At 39.2% G+C, this 18,566-nt stretch overlaps 1 protein-coding gene and 1 long non-coding RNA gene across 2 annotated transcripts in view; one reads left to right on the top strand and one right to left on the bottom strand.

Annotated features, from left to right (window-relative positions):
• The window catches only part of LOC309657498, a 145,626-nt gene that overhangs the window by 64,028 nt on the left and 63,032 nt on the right, over window positions 1-18,566 (top strand). The window lies entirely within an intron of this gene.
• LOC309656992 (uncharacterized protein) overlaps window positions 1-18,566 on the bottom strand; it is a gene marked incomplete at its 5' end in the record, with an annotated part of 119,572 nt that overhangs the window by 60,315 nt on the left and 40,691 nt on the right. Inside the window, 2 exons of the mRNA XM_082453983.1 lie at window positions 392-2,700; window positions 7,054-9,509. The remainder of the gene's footprint in view (window positions 1-391; window positions 2,701-7,053; window positions 9,510-18,566) is intronic.

Below are 18,566 nucleotides of genomic sequence, written 5' to 3'. Positions count from 1 at the left end.
TCAGTTTAGCGTCCCTTAGTTTTAAATTCATTTTTAGAATGAATTACTATCTTCTTTTTGAACTTATGTATTCCATAGCATAGAAGTGACCTCACAGTGGATTCTGTGACATCAACCAAGCTGCAGCCTGAGACGACCCTAGTCTCCAGTCAAATGGAGCCCCACCTCATACCCATGCTCAATGGAGCTGGTAGAAACACTCTACCTCACATTAACCCCTGTCTATCTTTGGTTCCTCAAGGTTATGGCTGAAAGTCACCTTCTGTGGGCTGGAAAGCACCACCACCTCCTTCTCTTGCTTGTCTTCCCTTTGAAGGCCCCTGAACATAGATACTAAGTCTGGTCTGTAGATCAATCAAGAACAAGACTCATGTTTCCTCAGGATACTCACGGGAGGGAGGAGGGGAACAGCAGTATTTGTCAGGCTACCATCTTGACTTGACTTCGCAATTTCACTTCTGGGTATATACCCAAGAGAAACTCTAACACATGTGTACCAGGAGACAACTGTAAAATGCAACAAAATATAAGGGCAAAACATTGGAAATAGCCCCAAATGTCCATCAACTTGGGGACTGATAAATTATGGACTACATATACTGTTGGATACTATACAACAGTGGCAGTTAGACACAGAGGCATGAATGAATCTCACCTATGGTAGGGTAAAAACAGTAAGTCACAGAACACATGTGCTTTAGTTCAATGTATAAAACAGTTAATAATAATACCTAGCAATAAATTATTTAGAGTATATATTTGGCAAAATTAGAAGAAAGCAAGTATCTATAGGGTATAAAGGAGGGAGATGTTATTAGGGAAGTATATACAACAGCTTCAATAGTGTTGGCAATTGTTCTATTTCATAAACAAGGTGGTGGGTACACAGGTATTTATTTTCTAATATTTTCACATTTCTGAAATCTGGATGGTCTTAAGATGTAGCTGTCATTATCATGAATACACCTTAGTCAGTTTTTAAAATACATTTTACTTTTTATGTATTCACAAGGGTGATAAATGTTAAAACCAAAGTCTGAAAAAATTTTTAATAAGTATAAAAAATTCAAAGTGACAAAAAAATAATTGTGTCAGTTTAATTGGTATAATTTTTTCTTTTTTTAGTGGTACATAAAATACAATACGTATTATACTTGATGACATCTTATATTCAGAGGGATACTAAATTTTTAACCATATTAACTGTATATTGTATATACAGTTTTGCAAGTATGGTATATTTTATAATAAAAATCTATTGTCTGTCATCATTTTTCCATTTTGCACAGGGGTAAGAAAAAACACGAAAACCTATGGGAAAAGGTATTTCATGTAAACAGTAACTAAAGGAGAGTAGGGGTGGCTATACTAATATTAGACAAAACAGACTTTTAAGTCAAAAACTGTTACATGAGGGAATTCCCTGGCAGTCCAGTGGTTAGGACTCCGTGCTTTCTCTGCTGAGGCCACGGGTTCAATCCTTGGTTGGGGAACTAAGATCCTGTAAGCTGTGTGGCGCAGCCAAAAAGAAAAAAGAAAAAACTGTTACAAGAGACAAAAAAGGACATTACATATTGATAAAAGGATCAATTCACCAAGAACATATAACAACTATAAACATATATGCACCAAATAACATACCTCCAAACTGTATGTAGCAAACATTATTAGAATTAGAGAGAGAAGTAGACAGATCTAAAATAATAGTAGGAGACTTCAATAATTCACTTTCAATAATGTATAAGACAACCAGACAGAACATCAGTATGGAAATAGAGTACTTGAACAACACTATAGACAAATGGACACAACAGACACCTATAATCCTCTCAACAACAGAATATACATTTTTTTTCAAGTGCACATGGAACATTCTTCAGGATAGACCCCATATGTTAGACCACAAAGCAATTGTTAATAAATTTTAAAAGATTGGAATTATGCAATGTATCCTTCAAATCACAATGGCATGAAACTAAAAATTAATATCAGATGAAAAACTGAAAATATGTGGAAATTAAACAACATACTTTTAAACAACCAATGGGTCAAAGAAGAAATTGCAAGGGAAATTAGGAAATATATTGAGACAGATGAAAACAAAACACAATGCGCTGAAACTTATGAGAAACAGTAAAAGCATTGCTAAAAGGACAATTTATAACTGTAAATACTTACATTTAACAAGAAGAAAGATTTTAATTCAACAACCTAACTTTTTCTCTTAAAGAACTAGAAAAAGAAGAACAACCTAAACCCAAAGCTAGCAGAAAGAAGGAAGTAATATAGATTAGGGAAAGCTGCCTAAAAAGTACAGTACAGGAACTCAGTATCATTTCCCTTTCAATTAGAAACTCAACAGTGTGCACTCAGTCTTAAAACACTTCTCCAGGCAATGAGATATAATTATAGACAAACTAACCTGAATCAGAAATATTTGTTTCCTTTTTCTGGTTGAGCCTGGAGTTGAGGTTGGAACAGGGCACAATCTTTTTGAGTTCAGTTACCAGGACTGAAAACTCAATGGAGAACAGGCCTTTTCCATTTGCTCTGTTATTTTCAGAGTGTGGTTTTAAACTATGTCTCTGGAGGTCTCTCCAACTTGCTTCAGGCTCTGGGTACCATTCTGCATCTTTACATACCAGACGGACCACTCTGGCATCACGTTCTTGATGAGAACATGTGAGGAACTTCCTATTCCTGTGAAATGAGAAGGGAACAAGCAGCCAAAGACCTTCTTTGGCTATCCTCCTATTTGTAAGTTTACATGGAGGAGAGAGTTACAGAGCTGTTGATAATTCTTTTCCTTTTGCAGGGATCTGCATGAATTGCAGTACTGAGAGTAGCAGGGGTTTGAATCAGCATATGTCAGATCACTCACAGATGCACTCCCCAGACACCTTACTGTGCCTTGTGGAACTTGGCTTCTCTTAGGTCACCTGGTCAAAGACAATGACATGTTTCTGAGAATGCATGAAATGGATGTTTGGCTCCAATGAGAATGTTTCTGGCCCTCACCTTTCTTAACTATCCTCTGGGCCCATAATTCTTCACAGTCTAAAGCTTCTTTTTATACGTTTCCCAGCTCTCCATCTCTGATCCACATTGAGGACCAAAAGGGCATGCAATGCAATCAGGGAACAAGGCAGCAAGCGTGAAAGATGGAATGATCTAATTTACAGTAAATTAGAAATAGAAATGATACTATCGATCAGTTTGCAACTGATGAAATTCAAGCATGCTTCAATATATGCAGTACATCAGACTTCAATGAGGTAGAAAATTATGAACAATGGAGACAAATTAGAGGAAGTATTCAGAGACAGACAGATGTCCCAATGGCCCTTGATACCCAAATTTTCAAACTTGGATTATATACACTATCTTCTCAAAAGAACAAAACAAAAAGCTCAATCATACACAAAAATTTTATATATTACAAAGTTGGTCCTTAGTATCAGTCCTGAAAAGATGGAGTGGCAAAGCCCTAAGGGGAAAATTTTTTTTTCACTCATATTGTACATTTTACTCTAGAATAGTTTCAAATAGATCAAAGATTTAAGTAAGATTAAATTAAAATATACTAAAGGAAATTAAGAGAAAAGGTTTTAAAAATCTGTGTGTAAGAAAGGAATTTAAAAGCATGAAAAATGAATCCACAAAAAGATACAATCAATGATCAAAATTTTTTAATTCAACAATATCTATAATTAGCTATGTTAAAAAATAACCCATAAAACAATAAAAAAACTACAACTCCTATCAAGTGAAAGCTATATTTTCCTACCATTAAGAAGCTCTTACATATTGATAAAAAGATGAACATTATATATGAAACTATTATTTTCCCTCCAAAACCTGTTTCACCAATTATCCTAGACTCAATGAATAGCAATTTCATCACTCCAGTTAGATTGGGCCAAAAATCATCGAGCAATTGTGAGCCTTGTTTCTCTCACGCTCATTTCAAGAAATCCTATTTACTCAACACTCAATAAAATCTGCAGAGTATATGTGCATACTATTCTCAGTGTCTGTGTGGTGTTCTAAATGAACCTGGGAATGATAGAGTCCAAACTCTTGGTAGTTGTTGGATCCACTATAACTAGAAAGAGTTATCACTTGATATTTCCAGAAAACATCTCCACATTACCATATTTCAAGCTTGTTTTCCATTAGCTAGAGCTTAGAAAACATTTGTGGATTTTGAATTCATGTTTATACAACTCCAAAAATTCAGTTGGACTAGAGCGAACCTAGTAATTATAATGAACACTAAACTTTGAGAATTATATGTCTAAATGATAATCTCAATTTCACAATAACTAGAAAACAAAACTTACTCCATATTATGATTAATTTGGTTCTTATTTATGAACTAGATATTTTATCATGGAGCCCATGACACTTGGCTTAGTTTTCCATGGAGATCTAACTTATGTGCCAAATGTCATGTGAGACCATTCAGATTTTGAGTCTAAAATCTGAGGGGATTCAGCATAAAAAAGAATATTTGGGACAAAGTGAATAATTCAACTGGGATGAATCGTCTATATCTGTATATAGTATACATAATTACAGTGAGTTAATAAGCACTTTAGAGGAATGCATTTAAAATTTTTATCCCATATAAATACTTTTAAAATAAGACGAAGCAAAACATATCCAAAAAATTAACTCAAATGTAGAAGAAAGAGTTGTCAAGCAGGTCACTTATATTGTTATTTAAATTTTTCTTGCCAGGCATTAGCCTCAAGCCACATGGTTACTATAATTTTTGAGAGCTTTGATGTTTGTTTTTCAAGATATTCAGGCCAGTATCTTAATTATGGCAATGACATAAGAACTTATCTGGACTTTTCTCTACAGACTCTGTCACTTGAATCAGATGCCAAACAAATCTTCTCATGACCTCACTCCCTGGAATGTGGCTGCCAGTATCACAACAGCCATCATACCCAGGCCAGCAGCAGCAGGTCTGATTCACAGAGCTTTCTGGCCAATAAAGGGGGCAAGTACCAGGAACACAAAGAAGTCATCATACACGTAAATTAACCGATCATAATTACTGTGTGATTTAGTCTTTACATGGTTGCTGCTGTCTTAGCATAGAGTCCACCTCATTTCTGCCAATCTCAGCTGATGCTCGCTGACTCTTACAATGTTATCTCTATGCTCCCAAGCCAATCTTTTGTCCAACAACCACCTTTTCAGCTAGAGGCAATCCTAGGTCATGTTCTCTGCCCCTACAGAATATATAAGTAACACTTAATACACTGAAGAGCTGCCACTACCTAAATCTTCTTTTTCCCTTGCACATGATCAAAGAAATTTTTATTCAAGTAATTCAGCAGCTGTCTCTGTGACGGAACTGTTCTAAGTTTTGGGGACAATTCCAGGAACAGCAATGAGAGAGTGGCTTAGAGTACTGGGATCAAAACCGGGGTAGTGGGATTTCTGTTACTTTTCCTTCAAATAATATAAATCACTGTTAGTGTTTCTTCTAGTACAGCTGATACACAACTGCAGTGCACTCTGGGCATAATGTTAAATTTTAGGATTTTTTTAAAGGTATGCAATTTAATAAAATGCATCAACATATAAACTGACTGAAGGAATACTAAAGCTAACTATATATGCCCAACAAATGAAAACTTTTATTACAAAATAAAAACAATTGAGAAAATAGGAGTGTGTGTAATATATTGTATAATCTTAGGTTCCATTGTAAAATGGAAATATGGGAACACTTGTTCAAAAATCAAAAAGAAAAGACTACTGAAGATACTAAAATATAAAGATTTTACCTTTAAAATATTTTATTACTTACAAAATATAATAGAGGTAATAGTGATATATAAGAACATAAATTTTTAAATTGCAAAAAGTACTATTTAGGTGTCATAATTTATATAAAATAATTAATAAAATACTATATTATTGTGACACCTTGATTGATCACCGATTTTTTTTGGCTTGCCTTTCTGCAAATTTATTTATTATGTCATCACAATTTATACCTTTAGAAACTTTATTTTCATACTGATATAACTGGAAGCAATATGAGTTGTTCTGGGCAAATGTAAGGTTGTAACTAATTTTTGATAATTTTTAATTTTGAGAGGAATCTTTCTGCAGATGCAACTGTTACTGGAGCTGTGAGGAGTATTTTAAAGGCTGTGACAACCCTGGAACATATTTCTGATAAATTATTTTGAAGTATAAATTATAGTTCATGTCAAGTTGATGAGTTTGACATAACACTTTTTCTGGAAAGATTTAACTCCTTATTCAAGTGAGTTTCCTGTCTGAATTTATTTTTAAAGGTTATGCAATGGTAATTTAATGAATTACAAGGAAAAATGAACTTTCAAGGTATCTTGTGAATAATTGGTTCACGCAAAGCTTCATTTAAAACTAGTGTTTTTTCTGTTAAGGTGGGTGATCTTTAAATTTAATTTCTATTTTTAAGCCTATGGGTATTTGCTTTGCAATGACCCAGCAATTTTCAAAACCAGAGATTATGAACTCTTTGAAAAATTCTAATAACTTCCTGATATGCTTTATTGCAATGTCCATGTGTATGATGTTATTTTGTAATAATTTACTGACAAAGTTTACAGCCTGGGCATCTTCAGTACCTGTCCCAGTGCTCAGCACAAAGAGTTAATAATTGCAGACATTGTAGGGACAAGGTCTGGAAGCAAGCCAGCCTACCACCCAGGTCCCTGTGCTATCCCATGCGAAACCTGTGCCCACTGTTCTTCTCTCCTGGGCTGTGCTCACTGTTGCCACCACTGTTGCTTCTGCTCATGCCTTGGGGCCTCCCACCTTAGTACCCCTGTGCACATACAGACACAACCACTAGGCCAGTTGCTCAGGGCCTGTGCTACCTGCCTTGTTCACTGGCTTCAATCAGCAACCACCATTTATTGCTGCTCATGAGCCTGTGGGTTAGTTGGGCTCAGCTGAATATTTTTTCTCTATATGACGTGAACTGAGGCTGCAGTCATCTGAAGGCTCAGTTGGTTTGAAATATCCAAAATGGCTCACTGGAGGTTCAACTGATTTGGAATGTCCAAGACGGTGGCCGTTGGTCTTTGCTGTAGGCTGGAATCTCACGTGAGGATGTCATTTGGAGCACTTTTGTTCTCCTCCTTGTGTTCTCTCCAGGTGGCTCACTTAGGCTTCCTTAAAAGTCTTGTAGTTTCAAGATAATCAGACATCTTCTCTATAGTGGCTGGATCTTAGCAGTACAAAATTGAAAGCTGTCAGTACTTTTTAAGGCTTAGGACAGGAATTAGTCCAAACTTACTTCTGCAGCATTCTGCTATTTAAACAAGTCACAAGGCCAGCTTAAATTCAAGAGGAGGGGACTAAATGAGGGACATACCTAAAGGAGTTGTTCATTAGTGGCCATCAATGTAAGAGACTGCCACAGCTACCCATTCTTTCTCTTTCCGAATGGGGAATGTTCATTGTAGTTATTCTGTCTCTGTTCTTTCATTGAATGCTGGATGTGGGGGGCATATTGCTTGTGATTTTTAGTTCACAGGTCTCTGAACTAAGAGAAGGTACATCTGAAACTTACATAGAAACTATGATGAAATCCTGGTTGCCTCCTTTTGGGAGGGGGTGAGGATATTTTGCATGCTAAGTTAAAGGAGGTAAATATTTGTGGCCATAAAAGTGGACTAGGCAAACTGAATCGCTTTTCAAAAATATTCTCTATCCTTTCCTATCAGAACCTTTGAACATGGCTATATTATGACTATTGCTGCATAAAAAATTACCACAAACTCATGGTTTTTTAAAAAAAATACAGGCTTGTTATTTCATAGATTTTGTGGATCAGGAGTCCAGGAACAGTTTAACTGGGTCCTTTGTTTCAGTGTCTCTCACAGATTGTAATGAAGTTGTCGGCCAAGGCTGGGGTCTCGTTGAACGTTCGACTAGAAAAGGATGTACTTCCAAGCTTACCCAGGTTATTGGCAGAATTCATTTTCTCACTGATTTTTTTCCTTGTTGGCTGCTAGCTGGAGCCACCCTCAGTTCCCTGTCATGTGGCACTCTCACCACAGTGCAGCTCTCAATATGAGCAGAGTACTTCATCAAAATCAGCAAGGAAGAACATCTACTAGTAAGAGATTTTCACCTTTGTTACATAATAACAGAAGTGACACCCCATAGTCCATATGTTAGAGACAAGTCACAGGTCCTGTGACACTCAAGGGAATTGCACAAGGGATGACTATCAAGATGTTGGTATAAGTGGGGACTATCTTCGAGTCTGTCTGCCACAAGAGGCCCCTCACTGAGGGATAATTAGACTTTTTGCACCATACATTTCAGACCTGAATATATGTCTTATTTCAGCCAATGGATGTGAGCGATGTGCTCCTCTGAAGAAGAGCTTTAAGAATCATCATCTGTTTTGCCACCTTCTCTTTTTTTCCTCCTTCCAAGACTAGCAATATCCCAGATAATTCATCAGCCTGAATCCTGCAGCTGACGCACTCTAGGTAGGTAAAAGGAGTAAGAGATAAACTGTTTGTTGAAAGTCACTAAGATTTGGGGGAGGTGTTTACCTGCAGCAAAACTTAGCTGAAGCTGACTGACACAGCTGATCCAAGAGATACATCCTGGGGTGAAGCATCCTGAGGATAGCAACAGTGGAGAGCTACTACTTCCTAAGACCAGGAGGGATGTGGGAAGTAGGGGAAGGACTGAAGGAGTGAACATATTGGCTTCACTCTCCACTCTCTGATCTTGGACTGTGGCTGCCCTTGGCAGAGAGAAGAGGACTGAAAGCCAGAGCCTAGAAAATGCTAACCTTTCTGGGACAGATGAAGGAAGGAAGAATAATTTATGGGGGAGCCGAGAGGAACTGGCCAGAGAGGAAAAAGGAAAACAAAACAGTGGTGAGATGGAATAGACTGATAAGGGAATGAACAAGCAACCACACTAAAAGATTCTTCTCAGCGTGGCACTAATTTAAGGTTAGTGTCTATCACATTTGGAAAACAGAATCTCATATGTGACACAGAAAGAGAGACATGTGAAACTACCATGAAACGGAGTATGGGACTATGATGTATCGAAATGACTAGTCAACAGAAAGTAAAGTTGTAGAAAGGAGTTCTAGACCACCTTTTAAAAAAGTTTGGCTCTAAGGAGGAGATAAATAATTGAAAATAGTTAAGGGAGAGGGGGGTTCAAAAAGGTGGCTTGTTTTAACAAATAAGAGAGTTGAAATTTTTTAAATAAGATCAATGAAAATGTCCTACTGGGGGCTGATGATGCAGGAGAGAAGTGGATCTGTATATAAAACTAAGTCCACAACAGTATGGGAAGAGATATAATGATTACCTTTGGATAATTTTGAGACAGGAGAGCAAAATAAAATGATTGGTTTAAAGACAATTTTGCATGTTAGAAGCTGCAAAGTTGATGAATTCCATTCCTGAACACTTCTATTTTCTTCTTGAAGAAACAAATTAGGCCATCTGCTGGATAAGGTAGAAATGATGTCTTAGAACTTAAATTGAAGAGGAAGTATCATGAGAGTAGGTTATTGTGACAGGTGGAAAGTTAGGAAGATGTGCTCAAGAAATGTGATGCCAGAATTTAAGATGACAGATACGGAGCAGTAGGGTAAAAGATAATATTTGGAGGGCGGCCACAGAGTGGGTAGCTGAAGGTGAATTGAAACAAAGATCATTGAGAGGAAAGATAAGGATTCAGATACACTTTCAACAACACTGATACTAGTAATGCTAGTATTATTAATAATATCAAATACTATTGAATGCTGGATCTGATGCCAGGCACTATGCAAAGTGATTAACATTTATTATTTAATTAAGTCTTCATAATGCCCATAAAATTAATATTATCACCATTTTACAAATGAAGACACTGAAATTCAGAGACATAACATAATTTACCCAAAGTCATAAAGATAGAAAATAGATGAGCTGGGATTTGATGACAAGTCTGTCTGTCTGATTATAAAGCTTAGGTTTTAGAAGATGCTTTGGCTGGAGGCCTCGGGAAGATGGCGGAAGAGTAAGACGCGGAGATCACCTTCCTTCCCACAGATACAGTAGAAATACATCTACACGTAGAACTGCTCCTACAGAACACCCACTGAACGCTGGCAGAAAACGTCAGACCTCCAAAAAGCCAAGAAACTCCCCCCGTACTTGGGTAGGGCAAAAGAAAAAAGAAATAACAGAGACAAAAGAATAGGGACGACACCTGCACCAGTGGGAGGGAGCCGTGAAGGAGGAAAGATTTCCACGCACTAGGAAGCCCCTTCGCGGGCAGAGACTGCGGGTGGCAGAGGGGGGAAGCTTCGGAGCCACGGAGGAGAGCGCAGCCACAGGGGTGCGGAGGCCAAAGCGGAGAGGTTCCCGCACGGAGGAGCGGTGCCGACCAGCACTCTCCAGCCCGAGAGGCTTGTCTGCTCACCCGCCGGGGCGGGCGGGGCTGGGAGCTGAGGCTCGGGCTTCAGTCGGATCGCAGGGAGAGGACTGAGGCTGGCGGCGTGAACACAGCCTGAAGGGGTTAGTGCACCACAGCTAGCCGAGAGGGAGTCCGGGAAAAAGTCTGCAGCTGCCGAAGAGGCAAGAGACTTTTTCTTCCCTCTTTGTTTCCTGGTGCGCGAGGAGAGGGGATTCAGAGCGCCGCCTAAACGAACTTCAGAGACGGGCGCGAGCCGCAGCTACCAGCGCGGATCCCACAGCAACAGGGGTGCAGAGGGAAAAACGGAGAGATTCCCGCACAGAGGATCGGCGCCGAGCAGCACTCAGCAACCCGAGAGGCTTGTCTGCTCCCCCGCCGGGGCGGGCGGGGCTGGGAGCTGAGGCTCGGGCTTCGGTCGGATCGCAGGGAGAGGACTGAGGCTGGCGGCTGAACACAGCCTGAAGGGGTTAGCGCACCACAGCTGGCTGGGAGGGAGACCGGGAAAAGGTCTGCAGCTGCCGAAGAGGCAAGAGACTTTTTCTTGCCTCTTTGTTTCGCTGAGCGCAAGGAGAGGGGATTCAGAGTGCCGCCTAAACGAACTCCAGAGAAAGACGCGAGCCGCGGCGATCAGCACGGACCCCAGAGACGGGCGTGAGACGCTGGGGCTGCTGCTGCCGCCTCCAAAAAGCCTGTGTGTGAGCACAGGTCACTCTCCACATCGCCCCTCCCAGGAGCCTGTGCAGCCCGCCACTGCCAGGGTCCCGTGATCCAGGGACAAGTTCCCCGGGAGAACGCACTGCCCGCCTCAGGCTGGTGCAACGTCATGCCGGCCTCGGCCGCCGCAGGCTCACCCCGCCTCCTCTGTACACCTCCCTCCCCGCGGCCTGAGTGAGCCAGAGCCCCCGAAGCAGCTGCTCCTTTAACCCCATCCTGTCTGGGTGGGGAATAGACGCCCTCAGGCGACCTACACGCAGAGGCGGGTCCAAATCCAAAGCTGAACCCCAGGAGCTGTGCGAACAGGGAAGATAAGGGGAAATCTCTCCCAGCAGCCTCAGAAGCAGCGGATTAAAACTCCACAAACAACTTGATGTGCCTGCATCTGTTGAATACCTGAATAGACAACGAATCATCCCAAATTCAGGAGGTGGACTTTGGGAGCAGGATATATTAATTTTTCCCCTTTTCATTTGTGAGTGTATATGTATATGCTTCTGGGTGCGTTTTTGTCTGTATAGCTTTGCTTTACAATAGCTTTATTTTACTTCACTATATTATAGCCTCTTTCTTTCTTTCTTTCTTTCTATTTTTTCTCCCTTTTACTCTGAGCCGTGTGGACGAAAGGCTCTTGGTGCTCCAGCCAGGCATCAGGGCCGTGCCTCTGAGGTGGGAGAGCCAACTTCAGGACACTGGTCTACAAGAGACCTCCCAGCTCCACGTAATACCAAACGGCAAAAATCTCTCAGAGATCTCCATCTCAACATCAAGACCCAGCTTCACTCAACGACCAGCAAGCTACAGTGCTGGACACCCTATGCCAAACAACTAGCAAGACAGGAACACAGCCCCATCCGTTAGCAGAGAGGCTGCCTAAAATCATAATAAGGCCACAGACACCCCAAAATACACCACCAGACGTGGACGTGCCCACCAGAAAGACAAGATCCAACCTCATCCACCAGAGCTCAGGCACTAGTTCCCTCCACCAGGAAGCCTACACAACCCACTGAACCAACCTTAGCCACTGGGGACAGATACCAAAAACAACAGGAACTACGAACCTGCAGCCTGTGAAAAGGAGACCCCAAACACAGTAAGATAAGCAAAATGAGACGACAGAAAAACACACAGCAGATGAAGGAGCAGGGTCAGAACATACCAGACTTAACAAATGAAGAGGAAATAGGTAGTCTACCTGAAAAAGAATTCAGAATAATGATAGTAAGGATGATCCACAATCTTGGAAATAGAATAGACAAAATGCAAGAAACATTTAACAAGGACGTAGAAGAACTAAAGAGGAACCAAGCAATGATGAAAACCACAATAAATGAAATTAAAAATACTCTAGATGGGATCAATAGCAGAATAACTGAGGCAGAAGAAAGGATAAGTGACCTGGAAGATAAAATGGTGGAAATAACTACTGCAGAGCAGGATAAAGAAAAAAGAATGAAAAGAATTGAGGACAGTCTCAGAGACCTCTGGGACAACATTAAACGCACCAACATTCGAATTATAGGGGTCCCAGAAGAAGAAGAGAAAAAGAAAGGGACTGAGAAGATATTTGAAGAGATTATAGTTGAAAACTTCCCTAATATGGGAAAGGAAATAGTTAATCAAGTCCTGGAAGCACAGAGAGTCCCATACAGGATAAACCCAAGGAGAAACACACCAAGACACATATTAATCAAACTGTCAAAAATTAAATATAAGGAAAACATATTAAAGGCAGCAAGGGAAAAAAAACAAATAACACACAAGGGAATCCCCATAAGGTTAACATCTGATCTTTCAGCAGAAACTCTGCAAGCCAGAAGGGAGTGGCAGGATATACTTAAAGTGATGAAGGAGAAAAACCTACAACCAAGATTACTCTACCCAGCAAGGATCTCATTCAGATTCGATGGAGAAATTAAAACCTTTACAGACAAGCAAAAGCTGAGAGAGTTCAGCACCACCAAACCAGCTTTACAACAAATGCTAAAGGAACTTTTCTAGGCAAGAAACACAAGAGAAGGAAAACACCTACAATAACAAACCCAAAACATTTAAGAAAATGGGAATAGGAACATACATATCGATAATTACCTTGAATGTAAATGGATTAAATGCTCCCACCAAAAGACACAGGCTGGCTGAATGGATACAAAAACAAGACCCATATATATGCTGTCTACAAGAGACCCACTTCAGACCTAGAGACACATATAGACTGAAAGTGAGGGGATGGAAAAAGATATTCCATGCAAATGGAAATCAAAAGAAAGCTGGAGTAGCAATTCTCATATCAGACAAAATAGACTTTAAAATAAAGACTATTACAAGAGACAAAGAAGGACACTATATAATGATCAAGGGATCGATCCAAGAGGAAGGTATAACAATTGTAAATATTTATGCACCCAACATAGGAGCACCTCAATACATAAGGCAAATACTAACAGCCATAAAAGGGGAAATCGACAGCAACACAATCATAGTAGGGGACTTTAACACCCCACTCTCACCAATGGACAGATCATCCAAAATGAAAATAAATAAGGAAACACAAGCTTTAATGATACATTAAACAAGATGGACTTAATTGATATTTATAGGACATTCCACCCAAAAACAACAGAATACACATTTTTCTCAAGTGCTCATGGAACATTCTCCAGGATAGATCATATCTTAGGTCACAAATCAAGCCTTGGTAAATTTAAGAAAATTGAAATCGTATCAAGTATCTTTTCCGACCACAACGCTATGAGACTAGATATCAATTACAGGAAAAGATCTGTAAAAAATACAAACACATGGAGGCTACACAATACATTACTTAATAACGAAGTGATCACTGAAGAAATCAAAGGGGAAATCAAAAAATACCTAGAAACAAATGACAATGGAGATACGACGACCCAAAACCTATGGGACGCAGCAAAAGCAGTGCTAAGAGGGAAGTTTATAGCAATACAAGCCTACTTCAAGAAACAGGAAACATCTCGAATAAACAACCTAACTTTGCACCTAAAGCAATTAGAGAAAGAAGAACAAAAAAACCCCAAAGCCAGCAGAAGGAAAGAAATTATAAAGATCAGGTCAGAAATAAATGAAAAAGAAATGAAGGAAACAATAGCAAAAATCAATGAAACTAAAAGCTGGTTCTTTGAGAAGATAAACAAAATTGATAAACCATTAGCCAGACTCATCAAGAGAAAAAGGGAGAAGACTCAGATCAATAGAATTAGAAATGAAAAAGGAGAAGTAACCACTGACACTGCAGAAATGCAAAAGATCATGAGAGATTACTACAAGCAACTATATGCCAATAAAATGGACAACCTGGAAGAAATGGACAGATTCTTAGAAATGCACAAACTGCCGAGACTGAACCAGGAAGAAATAAAAAATATGAACAGACCAATCACAAGCACTGAAACTGAAACTGTGATTAAAAACCTTCCAACAAACAAAAGCCCAGGACCAGATGGCTTCACAGGTGAATTCTATCAAACATTTAGAGAAGAGCTAACACCTATCTTTCTCAAACTCTTCCAAAATATTGCAGAGGGAGGAACACTCCCAAACTCATTCTACGAGGTCACCATCACCCTGATACCAAAACCAGACAAAGATGTCACAAAGAAAGAAAACTACAGGCCAATATCACTGATGAACATAGATGCAAAAATCCTCAACAAAATACTAGCAAACAGAATCCAACAGCACATTAAAAGGATCATACACCATGATCAAGTGGGGTTTATCCCAGGAATGCAAGGATTCTTCAATATACGTAAATCAATCAATGTGATACATCATATTAACAAATTGAAGGAGAAAAACCATATGATCATCTCAATAGATGCAGAGAAAGCTTTCGACAAAATTCAACACCCATTTATGATAAAAGCCCTGCAGAAAGTAGGCATAGAGGGAACTTTCCTCAACATAATAAAGGCCATATATGACAAACCCACAGCCAACATTGTCCTCAATGGTGAAAAACTGAAACCATTTCCACTAAGATCAGGAACAAGACAAGGTTGCCCACTCTCACCACTATTATTCAACGTAGTTTTGGAAGTGTTAGCCACAGCAATCAGAGAAGACAAAGAAATAAAAGGAATCCAAATCGGAAAAGAAGAAGTAAAGCTGTCACTATTTGCAGATGACATGATACTATACATAGAGAATCCTAAAGATGCTACCAGAAAACTCCTAGAGCTAATCAATGAATTTGGTAAAGTAGCAGGATACAAAATTAATGCACAGAAATCTCTTGCATTTCTATACACTAATGACGAAAAATCTGAAAGTGAAATTAAGAAAACACTCCCATTTACCATTGCAACAAAAAGAATAAAATATCTAGGAATAAACCTACCTAAGGAGACAAAAGACCTGTATGCAGAAAATTATAAGACACTGATGAAAGAAATTAAAGATGATAGAAATAGATGGAGAGATATACCATGTTCCTGGATTGGAAGAATCAACATTGTGAAAATGACTCTACTACCCAAAGCAATCTACAGATTCAATGCAATCCCTATCAAACTACCACTGGCATTTTTCACAGAACTAGAACAAAAAATTTCACAATTTGTATGGAAACACAAAAGACCCCGAATAGCCAAAGCAATCTTGAGAACGAAAAATGGAGCTGGGGGAATCAGGCTCCCAGACTTCAGACTATATTACAAAGCTTCAGTAATCAAGACAGTTTGGTACTGGCACAAAAACAGAAATATAGATCAATGGAACAGGATAGAAAGCCCAGAGATAAACCCACACACATATGGGCACCTTATTTTTGATAAAGGAGGCAAGCATATACAGTGGAGAAAAGACAGCCTCTTCAATAAGTGGTGCTGGGAAATTGGACAGGTACATGTAAAAGTATGAAATTAGAACACTCCCTGACACCATGCACAAAAATAAACTCAAAATGGATTAAAGACCTAAGTGTAAGGGCAGACACTATCAAACTCTTAGAGGAAAACATAGGCAGAACACTCTATGACATACATCACAGCAAGATTCTTTTTGACCCAGCTCCCAGAGAAATGGAAATAAGAACACAAATAAACAAATGGGACCTAATGAAACTTAAAAGCTTTTGCACAGCAAAGGAAACCATAAACAAGACCAAAAGACAACCATCAGAATGGGAGAAAATATTTGCAAATGAAGCAACTGACAAAGGATTAATCTCCAAGATTTACAAGCAGCTCATGCAGCTCAATAACAAAAAAACGAACAACCCAATCCAAAAATGGGCCGAAGACCTAAATAGACATTTCTCCAAAGAAGATATACAGATGGCCTACAGACACATGAAAGAATGCTCAACATCATTAATCATTAGAGAAATGCAAATCAAAACTACAATGAGATATCATCTCACACCGGTCAGAATGGCCATCATCAAAAAATCTAGAAACAATAAATGCTGGAGAGGGTGTGGAGGAAAGGGAACACTCTTGCACTGTTGGTGGGAATGTAAATTGATACAGCCACTATGGAGAACAGTATGGAGGTTCCTTAAAAAACTACAAATAGAACTACCATACGACCCAGCAATCCCACTACTGGGCATATACCCTGAGAAAACCATAGGTCAAAAAGAGTCATGTACCAAAATGTTCATTGCAGCTCTATTTACAATAGCCAGGACATGGAAGCAATCTAAATGTCCATCGACAGATGAATGGATAAAGAAGATGTGGCACATATATACAATGGAATATTACTCAGCCATAAAAAGAAGTGAAATGGAGGTATTTGTAATGAGGTGGATGGAGTTAGAGTCTGTCATACAGAGTGAAGTAAGTCAGAAAGAGAAAAACAAATACAGTATGCTAACACATATATACGGAATCTAAGGGAAAAAAAAAAAAAAAAAAAGGCCATGAAGAACCTAGTGGCAAGACGGGAATAAAGACACAGACCTACTAGAGAATGGACTTGAGGATATGGGGAGGGGGTGGGGTGAGATGTGACAGGGTAAGAGAGTGTCATGGACATATATACACTACCAAATGTAAAATAGATAACTAGTGGGAAGCAGCCGCATAGCACAGGGAGATCAGCTCGGTGCTTTGTGACCACCTAGAGGGATGGGATGGGGAGGGTGGGAGGGAGGGAGATGCAAGAGGGAAGAGAAATGGGAACATATTGTATATGTATAACTGATTCACTTTGTTATAAAGCAGAAGCTAACACACCATTGTAAGGCAATTATACTTCAATAAAGATGTTAAAAAAAAAAAAAAAGCTTAGGTTTTAAGTGTTAAACTATTCTTATGTCTAACATTTGCGTTTTGTTTACTTTGGGTGATATGGGCCTACCAGGCTGGTTGACAAAGTCACCATGTAATGTGGGGACATAATTGGGAGATTTGCAGGTGGCTGACAAAGTAGAATATAGGATACAGAGCTGGGTTTCATAAGCTGGTGCAGGAAGAAAGTTTTTGTGTGAAGCTGGAAAACAAATATCCTGGAAAGAGTTGAAGGAAGAAAGAATGCAGACACTTCCTCCACACTTTTCAGTATGTGGAAAATGGCATAATCTTAGTATCCATTTTATTTTATTTTTAAATTAATTTTTATTGGAGCATAGTTGCTTTACAATGTTGTGTTAGTTTCTACTGTACAGCAAAATGAATCAGCTATACATATACATATATCCCTTCTTTTTTGGATTTCCTTCCCATTTAGGTCACTACAGTGCATTATAGTATCCATTTTAAATGGGAAGCCACAGAAAAGATGTCTCCTCTTGGAAAACCTAGGTTTCAGGTAAAGTAAGAAGATGAAGTTTTCTGATCTCAGAATTTCTGCCCTAAACCAGGCAGAAACCCAATGTATCAACAAGAGACTTAAATATATAGGGTTTTTTGCTTCTATGTTCCAAGTTGAATGTTAGTGAAAAGTTGTTTTCCTTTCTCTGCAATATCCAGTTCTAGATAATAGCTGTGGGGTGTTCAGAACCTGAATCCTTTTGGTCTTGATGGAATCTGAGCTAAATCTCTTTATCTCTCACAATAGAAGACTATCCTCTGTCAGGCTAACCTTTGTTACCATGCAAACAAAAGATGGGTTTTGGATGGATTCTTAGATGATTGTTCTTTGTAAAACCATGACATTGTGATTTTTGAGGAGTAGATTGTGATCGTGGGCTGCATATGGTGATGCTGTGATCATCTGGGGAGGGGGACAGTAGTAAGGGAGTAGTCAGTGGTATCCCAGGAGCACAAAGCAAAGTAAAACATTCTGTAGGTTGGGATGTAAAGGACAATGGCAGTGATGTCACAGCTGAGTCACTGGTAAGTAGCATGTCATAACTATTGTAGTGGATTCATTTTTTGTTGGTAAATATCTTAAAGCAT

This window comes from Balaenoptera physalus (assembly GCF_965194825.1).
Source record: "Balaenoptera physalus genome assembly, chromosome: 3".
Lineage (NCBI taxonomy): Eukaryota > Metazoa > Chordata > Mammalia > Artiodactyla > Balaenopteridae > Balaenoptera > Balaenoptera physalus.
The sequence above is the reverse complement of the archived record's forward strand: the minus strand, read 5'-3'. Positions and strand labels throughout refer to the sequence as shown.